Here is a 17,558-nt window from a genome sequence, read left to right as displayed (position 1 = left end):
GATGAGCGCACAACCCCAGAGTCGGTCACGACTGGACCTAATGGTCAGGGGTCCCTTTACCTTCAACAACATCATAGACTAGACTACTGTTCTGATGGTATTTGGAGTAAAAACCCAATCTTATGAGATATACATGTATAATCTTACATGTTTACTCAGAATAAGTTCCACTGGGTTCAATGTAGCTTACATCCAGGTAAATGTTCATAGCAGTAATTTCTGCACCTATTTGTTTTTTGTCATAATTATCCGCTATCCCTACATACCACAAAGGGGTTTTGTGTGTGGCAGTACAGTAAGATGGAATGTCATGAACAAGAAGAACAGCAGAATATTCATTCACTATCATGTTGAGATTTCCAGCAGAAGGCACACTGCAAGACATCTGGGATTGATTTGGAACTTGAGTTGCTTGTTGCAAATAAAACAGGATGCATGGTATAGTGCTGCAATGATACATGGAAGGGTTTTGCATCCTCTTCCAGCTCACCACCTCTTTTCTTCAACTTTCACTTTCCCCACACCACTTCACAACAGAAAAATATATATGAACTAAGGTTTCACAGCTCAGCTGTCAAACTTCCTATTTTATGTAAGTCCCTGTGAACACCTTTTATAGGGGAAGAGGTATTGCCCTACAAATGCACTGGAATGTAAAAAATGAAGCAATCAATGTCTTCTCAAAGTCTGTATGTTCACTGGCCTCACGCTGCAAAGATATGCCCTTTCTTGTTGCTTCATTAAATTCTTTGAAACAGAGTTTCTTATTCTCATTTTTCATTACTGGTATCATCATTAGTCACAATGGTGTTATGAACAGAGCTACATGCATCACAACCCAAGTACCACTCCTGCATCAGAGAAGACCCTCATTTCCCACTATTTAACTCATCCTGTCAGCAAAATATAGGCATAGTTGACTCACAGGAAGATTCCTCTGACAATGCAGCAAGGCTTAGCTACTTCATAAGGCAAAACAGGAAAGGGACAAATTTGGTGATCCCAGGCATTTACTTCATCCTTCCTATTCGGATTTGTGCTTAAAAGACCAAGAAAAACTGTAGATTCATGAAGGGTAAGTTATAAAAAAGTACAATTTGTGATGTTGCATAACATCATTACTGATCATGGGCTGTATCTGCACGCAAATCATTCTTAGCTTTCTATTCCACACACTGTGGAGCTCGAGCAATCATGAGAAAACTGACAAGTTTTTTATCATTGATTTCTGTGGTTTTTGGAAAGGAAACATATGAAAATATTAGGTTCCATTAAATGTGTTGTTTCAGTGTTTAGGGGGAATGGGGGGCATGTGATGGCATGTGTTGGAGAGGCCAGGGAGTGTGTGGTTGTAGGAGGCAGGTGCCCACGGGCCTCCGAAGTTGGCAACCTTCCCTTATCTAAAAAATGCACAACACTGTCATTTGCATAACTAAAGGGATAGGCATAGTATATGAAATCCACTAGGGGACTCTCCCCAGTAAATATTGAATTACTGGTACCAGCACTTTCCCTGTGTGTTCACTGTATTAAATACTGTATTTTTCCATGTATAAGACAACTTTTTTTCCTTAAAAAAATTTAATGATAAATTAGGTTAATATGGTAAGTATAGGTGTCATCTTATACACGGAAAATATGGTTTGTTAATTCAAAACATATGTTTACAGGGGAAAAAACAGTGTCAGCATTTATTAGACTCATCATATACTTTATACAGTGTATACATATTCACAGACTTAAATATTATGTATATATAATCTTGATTTTACTAAGAGATGTGAATAAAAATAAATCAAATTAGAATTTATTCCAATCCACAATTTAGAATAATGTTTTATTTTCAACAACAGCAGATATATAGGCTAAAGTGCATTTGTGGTGATCCAGACCACCACCTACTACCTTGATGCCCCCCCCCCCACATCACCAACACACTTTGGAGAACAGTTCTTTTAGTTCAGTTAGCGCTGTGCATGCAATATTTTGTTTGATTATATATAAAAAATTCTTACAATAAACTTCATTGACTTAAAGATTTTGGCCTTTCAAGAGGAGATGTGGAGATCATGTGGCCCTCCACATGTTGCTAGATAAACTGTATTCAGCCCCAGCATGGCCAGTGGCCAGGAAAGTTCTTTCATTCATAACTGAGCTAAGCAACAATATGGTCAAGCTGAGACAATATTCTTCCTGATCTACATATTGGGGCAGCAGTGGGGGTACTCCTTTCTACTTCACCTAACTGTTGTGCTCTGACAACATTAAATATCCATATATGGGTCAAAGTAGTATGTGCATGACTACAATAAGTCTGAATATAGTTCAATATGCTTCATGTCAGTAGCAAGATCCCACAAACAATTCAGTAGTCAAACATCTGATAAGCAAATAGCTAGTTTAAAATGCAGTCACACATGGATGTCCAAAGCAGTTTGGAGGCAGAGCACAGCAATCTCGTTCTCCATAAGGGGTATTCCGGGGATAAACACATCCAATACATGCTTAAGCAATTTTAAGCAAGGGAATTGCCTGCATGCATTTTTTCCCAATCAAGAGGCAGTATTTCAAGCAGTACACAATTCTTTGGGTGGCCAGGATTCATGTTGGGTAAGTCTATTATGATCCTATTTGGAAAAATTATCCCATTTTATTATTAGAAACCACTTTATTCCAATGTAGGTCAAAAGTACAACCTAGAGTGTCTGGGACTTTTTATTCCCTGTAAAAACTAATGGTGTTGGCCCGCAAGAAAATTCCAAAATCCATATTAGGGCAATACTAGGCCAACCAAAATATCACAATATTGTGAGCAAGCTTCCAAGTTCTCCAGAACCTTGTTGGCTAGATGGTGAACTGCTTAGAGACTATTATAGTTAAGCAGTATATAAATGAATATATAAATAACAGAGCAATGCAGGGGAGAAGAAAATATTTTTAGCTGATGTTGAAGCCATGCATGTACAGTAGTCATAATCTTAAAACTATGATTTCTAGCTTAAGACTGTGGCCATATAACGGTTTTCCTGGCTTCAACATCAACCAAAAAAATAACAAAAATCATTCCACCAACCCACATTATCCGTAGTTCACTGTAATAGGTAAACAGATATCCAGAGTTTTGTCGCTGAACAAACATCCAGGAGTTAAGCTCTTTTCACATGGCCCCTCTAATTGGAATTGACAAGGACTTTTATAATCTAAGTTCAGAGCATTAGGGAGGTGGATTTGTCCTCTAAGTAAAAGTCTCATTGGCCACCTAGACTACCAACATCAAAAATGAAGATTTCTTCTCTACTGGACAAAATTGCATGATGTCTTAAGAAAGAAGCTTGTTTATCTAGCCACAAGCTCCCACAAATAAGTGAGACTTTATCCCCAATCCTTGCCTTCTTAGAAACATATTTATTTACTTCATGTGCCACCCTTTCTTCACAAGGAACCCAGGGTGGCTAACAATATAAAACTGCATAAAGCACTTACTGCACAAAATAAAACCAATCAAGAACAAAACAACACAATAGGAAATTCAATATAGTGCTATTGCAATTGTTCTGACAATGCAAGTTTTTTAGCTTGCCAGGTGGAAGGATCAACCCTCTCCCCGGTTTGCTGGGAGTTCTCCCAGCCCCGTCCTGAGCCAATATCCAGCATGCAGGAGAAGACTGGGGAGAAACACAGTTGCACTAACATAACTTCTTGACTATAACAGCCTCTCTCTCCTGTTGATCATTGACAGCAGATGGAAGGATATTAGGCAAGATGTTCTATCAGGTACTTACGGTGTAAGTTGTTTAGGGCTTTATGGTACAGTATATACCAGCAACAAAACCTTGAATCAGGCCCAGTAACTGAGAGGCAGCCTGGGCAGTACTTTAGGAATTGGAGTCATGATTTTTCCTTGTTCCCCAAAAGCAACCGTGTTGCAATATTCTGTATTGGTTGCAGTTCCCCTTCTTCAAGGGTAAAGGTAAAAGGACCCCTGACCATTAGGTCCAGTCGTGACCGACTCTGGGGTTGCGCGCTCATCTCGCATTATTGGCCGAGGGAGCCGACGTATAGCTTCCAGGTCATGTGGCCAGCATGACAAAGCCGCTTCTGGCAAACCAGAGCAGCACATGGAACGCCGTTTACCTTCCCGCTGTAGCGGTTCCTATTTATCTACTTGCACTTTGACGTGCTTTCGAACTGCTAGGTTGGCAGGAGCTGGGACCAAGCAACGGGAGCTCACCCCGTCACAGGGATTCGAACCGCCAACCTTCTGATCAGCAAGCCCTAGGCTCAGTGGTTTAACCACAGCGCCACCATGTAGAATGTGTTACAGTAATCTCTACAGGATGTTATCAGAGCATGGATTACTGAGTCCAGGCTTTTTAAATCCATGAACAGTTGAATGATCAGGAATTCAAATATACTTTTTCTCAGAAACCCCTTTAGTACAGCACACTATGCACATGCTCTGTCATCTGAGATTCTGTTCAATCAGGAAACACACAACATATAGCTAAATTAGACTGATTTTACGGATTTTTATTTCCATGCATGTATGTGACTGTTACCTGTGCTTTTTCCTTCTTTCCCTTTCCAATAATTTTTTTTTATATTTTGACATTTGGCTTCCTTGGTTTTAAAAGGCAATTCTTTGGAATTTCTCACTGGAATTTTCACCACATGTGTCTCAAGGATATTTCACAAGGTTTTGTTAAGTTCTATATCCACTGGGCTTAAGGAACATAAATCTAGAGCTTCTCTCTTTACTTTTTCCTGGAGCTGGACTAAAGGGAAAGATCCTGGGCAAGAAGCTTAGAAATTATACAAGGAGCTGGGCGGACTAGACTGCGACAGGAAGTTCAACATCACTCTCTGTTTTTTAGGGAGGGGGTGTACAAAAAGGAAAACCCTATACCATCGCTGCCATCCATCATATTCTTTTAAAGAATATGATATAAGTTTTAAAGAATAAGTTTTAAAGAATTGAACAAAGTAAATTTCTTGGAAGAAAATGCCCATGCTCATCTTGGGTGCCTTCCAAGCAATGCACTACAATCACATGTGCTACAGCAAAGGACCTATTCATAACCAAAACTAGCTATAATGCCGTTCTAATCTATTTTCTTTGATAAAATATGCAAATTTAGAACTTCAAAATTGGACTTCCCCAGCTCAATTTTCACATCTTAGTAACTTTTTAGCATTAGTCTCTCACTCTCTTATTTTTGATTAAAATAATATATACTGTACAGTGGTCCCTCGACTTACGAACTTAATCCGTTCCAAATGCACATTCGTAGGTCGAAAAGTTTGGAAGTCGAAACGCGGTTTCCCATAGGAAAAAAAATATTTGTAAAAATTCATAAGTCGAAAAAACCGCATGTAAAAATTCATAAGTCGAGGAAACCGCATTTAAAGTCGGCAATGGTTTCCGTTCAGATGCAGAAAGATTCGTAAGCGTGGCCATTTGTCCCGTTTGTAAGTCGAAACCTACGGATGTCGAGTAATTCGTAAGTCGAGGGACCACTGTAAATATAAATATGGGTTAGATATCCCCGCATCGAAGACTAAGCACATTCAGTAACCATGAGATGTTGACTAACTGTTGTGGGAGGAGGGGAGGAGGATAAGGGATGGGATGGCTGTAATGTTGTATCCTGGAAAAAAGCACGGCTGTTGGGCACTCTGAATTACCATGTAGTGAGGATATACTGCAACATTTTGTTGTAGGTTCCATTTACAGGGCTCTAGTGCTCAAACCCATGAACACATACTGCATATTTCAATGTTTCACACATGACTGTGAATTTGAGGCCTTCTGTTCACAGAAATCATTGAGTTAACTGTGGAACATTGGGAAAGCCACCCAGTTCTAGCCCTCAAAATCATTTTCTGGGTCATCAAGTGCTTGGTGCATTCTACATTACTCCCCAAATGTGACACTGGACATAAGGTAAATCCTTATTTCAGATTGTTCACAGTTGGATTCCTGCCAGCCCTCAAGCCTTCCCTGTGGCTGATTACCCTTCTAGTCAGCTGCACTCTGCAGTGTGACTGGACAGAGGAAAGAAGTGTTTAAAAGACTGAATGTTAGGGGAGGGGAGGGAGAGTACACAGGGAGGCAGAATGTTCAGGATTTGTTTGTTAAAACAGTTGGTGGGTTTTGGACCAGGAGAAAGAGTTGAGAAGATTTTTAGGTTTGGAATAAGACTAGGAGAATCGATCTCCTGTTTTGAAAATTTCTGTGAAAAAATAAGAGTAAAAATAAACAGGTTCAGAGATTGAGATTTTCCATTGTCTCAGAAGGAAAAATTGTTAACGCTGCTATGTCTTCCATGAAATTAATGTTTTAAGTATTCGAACCGTCACCCCAAAGTCAAGTATTCATGGTGAATAATACTTGACAAACTTGGTGGCAGTAGTGGAATATAAAAGGTAAAAACAAACCATTCAGATCATTTGGCGTTATTAAATCTGAGTCCATTCTATCTGAGCTTAAGAATGTAAGAGCCCTGCTGAATTAGACCCAAAGCCTATCTATTCCAGCATCCTATTCTCAGAGTGGCCTATAGGAAGCCTGGAACCAGAAAATGAATGCTATTATTTATTTATTATTTATTTATTTATTTATTTATTTGTACCCCGCCCATCCGGCTGGGTTTCCCCAGCCACTCCCCATACTTGTGATTCCCCGTAAGTGGCCTTCAGAGATACATTCTGAGGCATACTGCCTCTAATATTGGGGATAGTAAATAGCTATCATGGCAAGTAGTCATTCATGTCGTTATCCTCCATGAAATTATCTAATCTCCCCTTTTAAAACAATCAAAGTTGGAGGCAATCACTATGTCTTGGGAGGGTGAGTTCCATAGTTTGACCATGAGGAAGTATTTGCATTGAATCTTCCAGCATTTAGCTTCATGGGATGACCCTGGGATCTAGTATTATGAGAGGGAGAAAAACTACCCACATTCTCGGCACCATGCATATTATACACATTTATCATTCCCTGGCCCCTCATCACCTTTTCTCTAAACGAAAAAGATACAAATATTGTAGTTTTTTCCTCAAAGGGGAGTTGTTCTATTCCCTTGATCATTTTGGTTGCCCTTTTCTAAACCTTTTCCAGCTTTGCAATATCCTTTTTGCGGTGAGGCTGAACTTGTCTGAGAATACGGCAATGGGCAGCTGGGTTTCTAATTCTTAGTTTCAATATATATTTTAAAAAGCATTTAAACTGCTTCCAAATCTGGACAGAATCTTAAAATTGTGCAAAAAAAAGTGCTTGCATATTTACAGCATGGTGGAGCAATTTTTGTCTGCTCCATCTGATTGGTAATTTATCTATGGATGTCACACATTAAATCCAACAGACAGGAATGTCAGCTAGGTTTAAGGAAAATGTGCTCAGTGACTTTGAAAGTTCCCACTGGGGCATCAGATGCTTGACCGGCCAGCTCATTAAACATGATAAAGATCTGAAGCTTCATGAGGGGAGAAATATGCAGAACTTGGGAAAAAATCCCCATAAAACATTCCAACTCTCATTGTTTAGACAAAGAAGAATGCTTTTTAAAAGCCATTTTGAGATACAGTTGGTGGGCTGATGACTCCCTAAAGTGCAGCTATTTATTACAATGGGGACTGGGTAATAAATTATGTTCCTTGCTTCAACCTAAAGACAGTGCTTTTTTATACAGGGATGGATATTTTCAAAGCAAGTAGTCCTTTGGGAAGGGAAAAAATATGTAGCAGTACAGTAATCAATGAATTATCACAGAATTATTACTCCCTTCCTTCAGTAAACCCCACTCTACTTGGCAAGAAAAACATTTCTGTAAGAGTGATTTGCCTCCTCTAACCAGATCAATTATTCTGTTTTTTTTCATAAACACTACGCATAACACCTTTTCATAACACTTGCATTCCACCCTCCATTTCATTATTCCAATCAAACATATCAGTTCAGTGACTTTACTTCATTACTTGAACAATGAAGACAACTATGCAAATGTAAACTACAATGTGTGTATACATAAACTACAAAGCAGAAACAACCTCTAATTCAACTGTCTGGTGATTGCTGAAACTTGAATGGATAGTGTGTGAAACTCAGCCACTGTGTACAGTCACTGGACATTGTGGAGCATGTGCATGAATCAACAACATTGCTCTGTCATAAGAACATAGGAAGAGCCTGCTGGATCAGGCCAATGGCACATCTAATTCAGCATCCTGTTTTCACAATGGCCACCCAGATGCCTGTGGGAAACCAACAAGCAGGACCTGAGCACAAGAGCACCCTTCCCTCCTGAGGCTTCCAGCAACTGACATTCAGAGGCATTACTGCATCCGACAGTGGAGGAAGAGCATAGCCATCATGGCGAGTAGCCATTGATAGACTTAGTCTCCATTAATTTGTCCAATCCTCTTTTAAAACCATCCAGGTTGGTTGCCATCACTGCTTCCTATGGGAGCAAGTTCAATAGTTTAACCATGCACTATGTGAATAACTACTTTTTTTATCTGTCCTCAATCTTCCAACATTCAGCTTCATTAGATGTCTATGCATGGCAGTTATGACAGAGGGAGAAAATAATTTTTCTGTCCACTTTATTCACATAATGCATAACTTTATAAACTTTTATCATTTCGCCTCTTATTTGCCTTTTCTCTGAATTAAAAAGTCCCAAACGCTGCAACCTTTCCTCATAAAGGAGTAGCTTCATCTCTTTGAAGATCTTGGTTGACCTTTTCAGAACCTTTTCCAATTCTACAATATCCTTTTTTGGGGTGCAGTGACCAGAACTATTTATAGTATTCCAAATACTGTCAACCCATATTTTTTTGTCTTCTTCTTCTTTATTTGTAATTACCAAATAAAGGCTATATTTATTTACTATCTTGATTTTCCTAATTCCAATTTATGTTCTATCTATCTTATTCAATAATATTTACCCAGCACAAAATTGGTGACTTAGAAAGTCACTCAGAAAGTGTTAAGACAACAAGCTCAATGAATGACCACAAGGAAACTACTTTAAAAACTGGTATTTCGTCCCTATGGAAAACCTAGAGACAACTAGGTTACAAAAGGATAGGAAGCCCACAGAGCATCAAACTAAAAATAAAAAAAAACATTCCTTCAAAACCCAATACTTTAAAGCAGAGTTACTATTAATAGGCTTTAATGCAAACCACCATAATGGAAGTAGGCTGTTTTTTTACCTTGAATATCTTTTTCAGAGCACAAAAAGCAATGCTATTCCTTGCAGCGGCAATCAAAGCCTCACTTGGTTTTTCTCCAAGCCCTATCACCTGACTTGAAATGCTTATTCATGCATATTACTATCCTGGATAAATGTCAAGGTGTGTTTCATAGCTGTAATGCTTCTTATTTTAAGCTGCCAAAAGTGTATGCTTCCAAACTCACAATGATACTCTTCAAAGCTGATGAAATTTTGCTGGAGAAGTTTCTCTTTCCTCTGCAAACCAGCTACAGTTATAGTACCTGCCAAAGGACATCACATTTTTTTCAATCCTAACTTCCCAATGTTTTGGTTTTCTGAATAACATAATTAATAAAAAGATTTCAAAACCTTATCTTGCAGTGTAGCATTTAGCAAGTAGTGAACTATCAGACAAATCTTGCCCCCTATCACTACCATCTATAAACTACCACCACTAACCATCTCTCTACCAACTCCAATTCCCAGATTTTATTCCTTCTTTCTATCATTTACAACAGGCTTCCTCAACTTCGGCCCTCCAGATGTTTTTGGCCTATAACTCCCATGATCCCTAGCTAGCAGGACCAGTGGAGGGCTGAGGTTGAGGAAGCCTGATTTACAGCATCTTCCAGGACTACGTGAAGAAGGAATCTGAAAAATGCACATTTTTTCAGTGGGTTGTGGACTGTGGAGAAGTGACAAAGGGAATATAGAGTGGTTGTAAGGCAGCTATTCCACATGTTCATGCTTTTGCTCTTTTAGCTATGTGACAAGAAGAGAAAGCTAAATAAGGCTACTTCCTATGCACTGATTGTCAGTGCCAAAAAGAAGACCAAACCTATCCATTCTTAAGGAAATCAGCCCTGAGTGTTCACTGGAAGGACAGATCCTGGAGCTGAGGCTCCAATACTTTGGCCACCTCATGAGAAGAGAAGACTCCCTGGAAAAGCCCCTGATGTTGGGAAAGATTGAGGGCACAAGGAGAAGGGGATGACAGAGGACGACATGGTTGGACAGTGTTCTCGAAGCTACCAACATGAGTCTGACCAAACTGTGGAAGACAGGAGTGCCTGGCGTGCTCTGGTTCATGGGGTCACAAAGAGTTGGATGTGACTAAATGACTAAACAACAACAAAGCTCTATGGCTCATAACCAGCTCCAAAGGACTGGGGAATTATCCAAAGCAGTCCCCACCCCACCCCGGGCAGAAGTGGTGATAAATTTCACTGGTAGCATGAGTGTAGAATTGCCCCTCCTTTCCATATGTGATGGATGTTGGTTTTTCCTTAACAAGGAAACTTAACTTGATAGGTTTTTCACAGCAGAAATTCTCTGAAATTGAGTTAAGTAAAAATAATAAGTTCAAATTGTAAGGTAAGAAGGCTGAGGCAATTTGAGATTATCGAGTAAGGCATAATGAAAAATGAACTTCAAAATAAGTGCTATTTGGACTTTTGCTACAACTAAAGGTGATTCTAAATACAGCTGAACTGATGTTAAAGCTGAAAGCTAGGAACTACTGGTGCCAGGGGAAATGTGAATTCTTCAAGTGTATTTTCCTTATAGAAATTCCTGGACTTTTATTTCTCACATTTCTGTGTTTTGAACAAATATTTCTGTATGTATTTTTGTCCATTTTTCATATTATATAAACACAAAAGGAAGAAAACAATTGACCATTTTGTTTTACAGTACAAAAAGCAATGTATGCAGAGACTAATCTGGTTACAGGTAGGTAGCCGTGTTGGTCTGGATCGAAGTAAAATAAAAAAATTCCTTCAGTAGCACCTTAAAGACCAACTAAGTTTTTATTTTGGTATGAGCTTTCGTGTGCATGCACACTTCTTCAGATACCAGAGACTAATCTGTTCACCTCCTAGAAGTAGTCTCCTGCTACAAACGCTTGGGTTTAGAAGTAAAAAATAAAATAAAAAAATCTGGGTTTAATTTTCTCTCCCCCACAATTTCATTCCATAATTGTGTGTTTAAAATGACACTGAGGGAAAACCTGAACAAGTTTACATTAAAAATAATTATCACACACACACACACACACACACACACACTCCTGAAGGGACCAAAACTCCCCAAAAGGAGTCAACCAGTGAAGGCCAATGAAACAAAAAAGTATTTTATCCAAGAAATTAACACCTTCCTGAATTAACAAACCCAAATAAAGTCCATCAAAGTAGAAATAGCCACCAGTTTTTAAAAGAAAGCTGCAACATTTTACCTATTTCTATGTTAAAATGTGGAAGTGAATAAATTGGCAGGAATTGGTTTAATTTCCAGTTATTCAACAGTACTCCACATTATTTATCAAATTTCTTACATCCCTTCAATAAGAACACTCTCTCTCTCTCTCTCTCTCTCTCTCTCTCTCTCTCTCTCTCTCTCTCTCTCTCTCTATATATATATATATATATATAATTTATATACTGCCATTCATCTGTAGATCCAAATATTTATTGTATGGAGGTCCTTTCCTCAAAGGCGGTAGATAGAGCTGCTCCTTTAATGGAAAAAGCCAGAATACTCTGACAAAGGCAAATTTGTAAACCAAAGCAATGCATGCCTTTAATCATCTAGATTTAGATAGAAATGCTTGAGCAATGCATCATGACAGGAAACAAACAGGCTGCAAAATTGTTCTTGTGGTTTAGGATGGTTTCAGAAGGAATCACATGCCGTTAAAAACCCCCAGCAACAATCACACATTGGCAAACTCAGGTTGTGCAATTAAGGTTGATTTGAAGATTTTGCACACAAAAACCTTGCCTGCCCCACCAAAAAACCAGTCTTTTGTGGGGAAATCCACTGGAAAGTGTATGATAATGCTTGCTTGAGAGAACATCACAAAGAAATCAGAATGAATTGCTCAGTTAATAGCTAGTGCCATCTAACTTCCACACAAACTCAGGATGAATTCTCAACAAACAGGTTTTCTAGAAGCAACCTTAGTATGTGACTAATGAGGAATCTGAGAACTCAGAAAATATCAAAAAAATGCAATTTCTTCTTCTTATAAGTAACCAGGTGAGCAAAGAAGAAATTTCAATGAGAGAGTTCTTAAGGAGCTTGAAAGCACGCTGTAAAAGAGTACGCTGCACAACACTCAGGCTACATGAGGAGGCATAATGACCTAGTGGAGGCAAAATAAAAAAGATGTGCCTCTATGGTATTTTTAAAAGTTAAGAGGTTGTGATTTTCTGTTCATCCAGTTATGCCTGAAGGTGAGAGGCTGGAGGTCATATATATTTCTGGAGAAATATAAGACATTGCACACTAAGACTGTAGTAGGAGATTTCTTCCATTATATGCAGCAATCAAGAAAAAGCCTTCCATATACAGTCATATACCTCATGTTACGTCCGCTACGGGTTACATCTTTTCAAGTTACGGGCGCGCTGAACCTGGAAGTCCCGGAACGGGTTACTTCCAGGTTCAGCGCGCATGCATGCACAGAAGTGCTCAATTGCGCTTTGCGCATAAGCACTAAATTCCGTCACACGCGTGCGCAGATGCAGCGCTTCAGGATGCGGCCTTTTCATGTTGCAAACAGGCCTCCGGAATGGAACCCGTTCACAACCAGAGGTACCACTGTATTGAATAAGACCATATAATTAAGGTATTCTGTGATACAAGGAAAGTGAACATCGACTGAGGGCACAATTTCACTGCAAATCAACAAAGAATCAGCTGAAATAGTTGCATCTAAGGGTAAAGGAGTGAGTTTTGATCACGAAGACCACTGGGGGGGGGACAGGACTTGGTGAGGACTTTGCTTCTTCTTGGTCCCTGAATGATTGTTCTGATAAGTAGTAGAGGTGGAAAGGCATACAGAATGACTACCAGCCAGCATGACTGTAATGCTACTTGCCTCCCTAATCTTTCTACCCATCTCTTTGCATTGCAGACAAAAATATCCACAATTAACATTCAAATCCATTACTTGACAGAAGACAGCCTGATTCATTGCCCACTCTGTGTGGTCTATCTGCTGGTGTTGCTTGTCAAGTTGTACATCAAGCTATCCCTTCAGATGTCTTTCCAAGATGGATTTCAGCCTTTTTTCTGCCCACTGAAGATGTTGAACGCCTATTGGATAAGTTGTGGGAAGAGAGTACCTCATTGTCAGCTCAGTGCTGTCTTCCCTGATTAACACATGCTTATTCCTCAGTTGAGGGAAGAGTTGTAGCTTGGTGACAGAGCACATACTCTGCATGCAGAAGGTTCCAGGTTCAATTCCTGGTTATCTTTGGGTAGGATTGGTAAGGACTCCAACCTGAAACCCTACTGACTACAAGTCAGTGTACTCAGTGCAGACTAGCATTGGAGTGGTGTGGCTCTGCTCTAAAAAGGTGCCTCTGCTCTTAAGTGAATCTCTTAAAAGCAACCAGAGGGATTTTATTTTCCTACTTTAATGCTAAGCACCAAAGCAATAAGACCAGAGACAAACCTCAGACCATTGTGAGACAGGTTAGTTTTACCCTACTAATGGGTGCTATAGTTGAGATTCCTGCATTGGAGGGGGTTGGACTAGATGACCCTCCGGGTCCCTTCCAACTCTATAATTCTATGATTCTATTATTCTGACTGCTCTTTAACAGTAAAATACAGCATTTCTCCCCATCTGATGTTATCTCTGATTTTGGCGTGGTGGTACTTAGATCAGAGATCTTTCTAACTGACCCACAACTAGATGAGAGTGTTTTGCCCAAAATTGCTTTGGAGACAAATGGAGATGCCTGGTGGGTCTAATATGGCTGAAAGGGCAGAAGTTCCAGACTGCTGGAATAATCTAAGGTTGAAAACTTACCTAGAATTAAGATACATTGTGCAAAGTAGGACCTGTTTCCAAGCAAACATGCATGGGAATGTGCAACATTCAGTTATTGGTTGAGCCCTAATATTTACCAAACTTTCAGAGTAGGAATAAGCCAAGCATTTACTGGACTTTAAATAAGATCTGTTCAATGATTTAGTTTCCTTTTTTATTGTATATGTGTGAAATGTTAATGGAACTGATTTTATTGATGCTTTTGAATTATGGTGCTGGAGGAGACTCTTGAGAGTCCCATGGACTGCTAGAAGATCAAACCTATCCATTCTTAAGGAAATCAGCCCTGAGTGCTCCCTGGAAGGACAGATCGTGAAGCTGAGGCTCCAATACTTTGGCCACCTCATGAGAAGAGAAGAATCCTTGGAAAAGACCCTGATGTTGGGAAAGATTGAGGGCACTAGGAGAAGGGGACGACAGAGGACAAGATGGTTGGACAGTGTTCTCGAAGCTACGAACATGAGTTTGACCAAACTGCGGGAGGCAGTGCAAGACAGGAGTGCCTGGCGTGCTATGGTCCATGGGGTCACGAAGAGTCGGACACGACTAAACGACTAAACAACAACAACAAAAATGCCTTGTATTAATGGCAGTGCATAGTGTTTAAGTAAGTAAGTAAGTAAGTAAGTGGATAGGGAAGTAAGTAAGTAAATAAATAAATAAATGACTATAAGTATTCCTTTTCACCAGGGTCCCTAGCCACTTTTATCATTTTAATTTGTCACTCACTGTCAGATTTTTCAGTGTGTGTATATTCTTCTTGGATTATGGCTATAAGTGGGGAGATGAAAACTGTAGGACTTGTAGTATTGTAGGACTGCTGGAAAGGCTAAACAGAGTTTGTGCTCTGGATGGATCAAGAATGCCCAATGGTATCACAATATTTCTGAGGTAAGATCTCAGTCTCATTCTATAGATTCTGGGCTTGGAACTCCCCATTTACAGGCTTGGTTTCCGTTTTTCCATAGATGAAAAGATACTAAGATATTCATGACTGGGTACAGATGGTGTGCACTCTTTTGCATTTTCTCCATGTCAATAGACACTTTGACCTGGCTTGCCTCCTATTAGAAATTAATATTATTTTTCTTACTCTTTTTTCCCTCTCTCTCCCCATCTGTTCAGAGAAAAAAAAATGAAGACACACACAGAGGGCACTAAAATGTTCTGTGCTATTTTTATATGCTTTTCCACAATTCCGAAGTCACAGAAGCACAGCTGAAAAAAATCTTTCTTAGTCAATTAATAGAAAAAAAACTAGTGTAGATTTTTTTAAAAAAAATGAAAACAAAGCCAAAAAACCCCCACTGGAAATATTATGAAATATGACTCTCAATGAGATAGGAATGGAACATTCAAAGTAGCAGGCTTTTAGCTATGCAATGCCTTGTGAAAAATATCAGTCTGGGTGGGGGTCAGCAGGTGCTGCCTCCTGGGCCTAATCCAGTCCCTTGATTATTAGCTACCCTTTCCCACCAGTTTTCAAGCACATCCTCAAATATCACAGGAGAATGGGAGGGAGACAGACATACAGAGGAATTAAATAAGGTTTGTTGTCTAGGTGGTTCCTTGATCTAGTTGAATCCACAAACCAAGTGATGGATGTTGCCAGGTATGCTTTTGTCTGGCTTAGCCTGGTGTACCAGCTGTGCTCGTTTCTGTAAGAGACATATCTGGCTGTGGCAACACAAGCTTTAATTACATCACAATTTGATTAATGAAATATGCTTGACAAGAGACTGCCTTTCAAGATGCTTTGGAAACTGAAATTGATACAGAGTGCCAGTTAAGTTCTTTATCTGTGCTTTAATAATGTCACATGTTCCTGCTATAACAGCTTTCCTGTGTTTCCAGTCCTAAATTGAAACCCTGGAATTGAAACCTTTAGAATCCTAATACAGTAAGGTTTCAGACTTGGGATAGCTGAAAAACTGCGTGGGGTTTTTCTTCTTCTTCTTTGTATTAGCCTCCTTAAAACCATCAATGCATATTATTTTGCATGGCCTGCCAATGGCTGAGGTGCACTTTGCCTAGTGTAATGGGGGCAAAACTTGAGTCTCACCACAATTCCAAGCCCACCTCAATCTCAAATTTCTGGCTGGAAAACTGTCTTGGGAAGAAATTGCTAACAACTTAATCTTAAATTTGGTGAGTCGCTAAAAATATTTTTTTAATGAGTAGCTAATTAAAGCAAACGTTGTTCTTTGTTAGAGGCAGCATAAGTAAATCCACAGTTTTATAGTGAGTTATGAAAATGAAACACTTACTGAGCTGTATAAGAATGCTTAAACCTCACACTTTAGGCAAAGTTTGCCAGTGCAGGCAGAACCTATAAATCAGGTGTTTGTGTTTTCTTTCTTCAGGTACCTCCACACTAGACATTGAGGGTTGTATTCAACAAAGCGCTAAGCAGATCATTCCATCAGTACAATAATCCACTGTGCACCTCCTAAATCTGTTTTGGGTTTCCCCCCAACCGTTCAGACCAGATTGGGGGATAGCATGGGGGGGCAGGGGGGGATACCCTTGCACCAGCACAAAAATGCAGTTGAATACTGCCCTTAGCGTTAATTGTCATGGTTTATACACTCAGTTTTTGAGGGGCATCCAAACAATGCCATCCAATCATTGTATTGTCCTGCACATACCCTAATATTCTTTCATCTTTTCTCAGACCACAAAAGTCCAATTTCTTTCAAAAGAAGAGTAGCATAGTACTAATCTTCTGTCTTTTAAAAAAAGTGGACTTTTCACATAGGCAACGATGTACCAGGGAAGTGAAGATATCACAACTCAATACATAACCTTTGAGGTGGTTATCTTTTTTCTATTTTCAGCTTTTTTAAAACTGAAAGTGTGCTATAGAATAAAGAAATACAACCACTATTATTATCCAGATTGCTAAAATGGTGGTAAACCATGGTGGTAAAAAAAAAAATAGTAATAATGTATGCTCACCACCATTTTAGAAACTTGGTTAATAATAGCACTGATCAGAAAGGGTTATTTAAAATCATTTTTAATATATGTAATTAACATTATAACACTACAACACTCTTTCATTTAAAAAATGTAGCCAGAAAAGTGTTTTAGTGCTAATTAATCAAGAGATCAAAAAAAATATAGAGTGATAAAATGGCAACCACCACAAAAATTATAGTGAATGCCTGCTGGACTTCAACTGGCTGTTCAGGTGAGCTGGACCTTCTCCTTTCCCACCAACAGCAGTTTTGTCACACCCATTGCTGGGGATGGAATGTTACAGGATGAAAACATAGAAATAGTGGAATTTGCACATATAAAGCACACTCCTAATGACTTGGAAAGTCAGTTGCAATTCCACTTGTAGTGTACAATAGAAAATTAATGACTGGGTGGCAGTCTTCTTTTAACATGAGAGGAAAATAAGTTCATTTTATTTTCCTATTCACTATAGTCTGAGCATGCAACTGAGTATTGTAAGACTTAGTTGAGATGAGAACACAATCATCCCTCTG

At 39.2% G+C, this 17,558-nt stretch overlaps 1 protein-coding gene across 41 annotated transcripts in view; it reads right to left on the bottom strand.

Moving 5' to 3' along the window:
- The window catches only part of GPHN (gephyrin), a 223,035-nt gene that overhangs the window by 167,869 nt on the left and 37,608 nt on the right, over positions 1-17,558 (bottom strand). The gene's annotated exons all lie outside the window — the stretch shown is intronic.

This window comes from Zootoca vivipara, chromosome 1, assembly GCF_965207765.1.
Source record: "Zootoca vivipara chromosome 1, rZooViv2.hap1.1, whole genome shotgun sequence".
Taxonomy (NCBI): Eukaryota; Metazoa; Chordata; class Lepidosauria; order Squamata; family Lacertidae; genus Zootoca; species Zootoca vivipara.
The sequence above is the reverse complement of the archived record's forward strand: the minus strand, read 5'-3'. Positions and strand labels throughout refer to the sequence as shown.